The following is a 2,884-nucleotide window of genomic DNA, read 5'->3' on the forward strand; positions in this document are numbered from 1 at the left end:
AATTATAAATTACAATAATATACTCATTGATATATTGAAAATTACCTTAAAGTCTTTTTATTTTATACTATAAATTTTTTACATATCTTAAAAAATAATTTAAAATATTATAAAATTTAATCTATAAGTTATATAAATTTGAATTATATACATGTTTTTATATTTTTATTCTATATTACTCTAGATTTTTATTTGATATTGATAAAAAAATTTAAATCACATTAAATTAAGTAATTAATTAAAAAAATCCATATCATAAAATATATAATCAAATATTATTTTTCATTTGTACTGTTAACTTTTGATTTATATACTTTGTTTGGAAAATGTCCATAGGTAATGACTCTATTTGCATTTAGTTAGAGGCATTCAAAGATATTTAGGCTTCATTTGTAATATTAACTTTTGATTTATATACTTTGTTCTGAAAATGTCCATAGGCAATGACTTTATTTGCATTTAGTCAATTTGTTTTTGTTTTTTATTTATTTATTCAATCCTTTAATATTTTTCATCAATTTTTTTTAAATTTTTAAATTTTTTTATTTACATTTTAATAGTTAATATTGAGCCATATGTCACCATTCCAGAAAAATATGTTTTTTCCATAAAATCATAATAATTTTCACAACAATTCTAAGAAGAGAAGGACAAGACCGATCAAACACACAAAATCGTTTCATAATCATGTTAGTTAATATAAGAGACAAGGCCACCAACAATCACAACTAGCGCAATAATCAAAATCGTTTCATAATCATGTCAAGTTAATATTGTGAGTGTTAAATAGTGCAATACTTATCTTGGACAGTAAGTAATCAAAATGCCTAATTTATTTTATTTGTTTATATCAAAATCACTAATTTTAAGTCATGCATTAAATCGATAGTTTGAAAACTTAATAATTGTCATTCAAATTTTAAAATGATTACTATTTAATTAAAAATACAAATAAATACCATCAAACTTAACCCCCTAACTGCAACCAATAGAAATAAACTTTCCGTAATTTATGGTGATGCCACAACTCATTGGACAGTGACCGGCGGACCATAATGGAAACTAGTGTTCTTTCATCAAAAGTTTGCACCAAATTATGTCCCATGACACAAGTGTGGGGCCCGGTAAGCATTTCATGAACGTAAGGTCCAAAACATTTCCTGGTTTATGATACGATATTAATGGAACATTAAGGTTCGCTATTAAAATCATGGTATGTTTGGGAATTATCAGGGTATCTGGAGCTTTAAATGCAAGCATCTAGATCTGGGGTTTGTAACTATATTCTTATCTGTGTTCCTCCCTCTCGGCTTAGCTATTGATAGCAGCACTACCAACGCCATACCTATGGAGGAATCATCTTCTTCTTTATCTATCGTAGCTGAGGCTTCCGGTCTGCTGAGGATATACAAAGACGGGACGGTTGAACACTTGGTCGACGAGGGTACCGTTCCCCCTTCTCCACAGCTCGGTAATGAATCCAAGGGAGGAGTGGCATCCAAAGACGTGGTCATCAATCTTGAAACAGGTGTGTTCATTTGGCTCTTCCTTCCTCCATTCGAGACGTGGTCATCGATCCTGAAACAGGCGTCTTCGTTCGGCTCTTCCTTCCTCCGTTCGAAGTGACTGATGGAAAACAAAAAGTTCTGGTACTTGTGTACATTCACGGAGGGGCTTTCTGTATCGGATCGGCTGTCTCGCCGCTTTATCACAACTATGTCAGTGAAGTCGCTACACAGGCCAAGGTGATATGCCTATCGGTGGAGTACAGGAAAGTGCTCGAGCATCGCCTCCCTGCTGCTTATGATGATTGTTTTGGCATTCTTGAATGGCTTGACTGTCAAGCAGTAGCGCTAGATGGGGTGTCTGTGGATCCGTGGTTGGCTTAACGCACAGATTTTAGGAAGGTGTTCGTGGCAGGTGATAGTGCCGGAGGCAACATTGTGCATCAGTTGGGAATCCTTGCAAGTAGAAGGAAATGGGATGGCCTGTGTTTCCAAGGGGCCATTCTAGTTCAGCCCGACTTTGAGAATAGTAGTCGCAAAGCATATCGTTTAAAAAATAAGTCCGCGAACTGTTACAGGTAACCAATGCATACTGCTCCGCAACTAATTTGTAACTATTTTGATCAAACAGTTGAAATTTGTGCAATCGTCTAACATCTAATCGTATGGCGGACAAGGATGACAGGTGGGCAAGGAGAGGAGTTGATTTCAGAGGGAATGCCTTACGACATAATAAATATAATTTTACCAATATAAATTACAAATTCAAAAAATTTATATATATATATATATATATATATTTTTTATTTACCTTTTACTTTTTTAATTTCTAAAACATAATCACTCTCCTTTTTAATTTTTTATAAATTATTTCTCCCATGTATATATAAATATAAAACTATAACTAACTTGAAAAAAGCTATTATTATTTAATGATATTATAAATAATAAATATTAAACTTAACAAAATATTCACTCACAAGTTATTTATCTCTCTTTATTTCATTATTTTCTCCTTCTCTTTTTAACGTCAGCTTAAAAAAATGTTTTCACTGTAAAACATTTTTTTACCTTTGAATTATTTTTAAATATTTTGTTAACTTTAAATTTAAATATAATATATTTATTTATTACCAAACCATTAAAAATAAAATTAATATGATATTATATTAAAATAAAAAGTAATATATTTTTAATAATGTATTTATAGTCGAAGGATGTGAGCTCAAGCGGTTGTGACACATATAATTTTAATATCATATTATATTAAAAATAAAAAGTAATATATTTTTAATAATAATGTATTTATAATCTAAGGATTTGAGCTCAAGCAGTGGAGATACATATTGTGTTTTTAGCCTTGAGCTCACACTGTAAAA

At 30.7% G+C, this 2,884-nt stretch overlaps 1 pseudogene; it reads left to right on the forward strand.

Annotated features, from left to right (window-relative positions):
- The first annotated feature begins 1,347 nt into the window (after positions 1 to 1,347).
- On the forward strand, positions 1,348 to 1,889 carry LOC149249249 (2-hydroxyisoflavanone dehydratase pseudogene; annotated as a pseudogene).
- The last annotated feature ends 995 nt before the right edge of the window (positions 1,890 to 2,884 follow it).

Source organism: Pinus tabuliformis, chromosome 7 (assembly GCF_031772625.1).
Source record: "Pinus tabuliformis cultivar Carrire ecotype Pingquan chromosome 7, CPIR1, whole genome shotgun sequence".
Lineage (NCBI taxonomy): Eukaryota > Viridiplantae > Streptophyta > Pinopsida > Pinales > Pinaceae > Pinus > Pinus tabuliformis.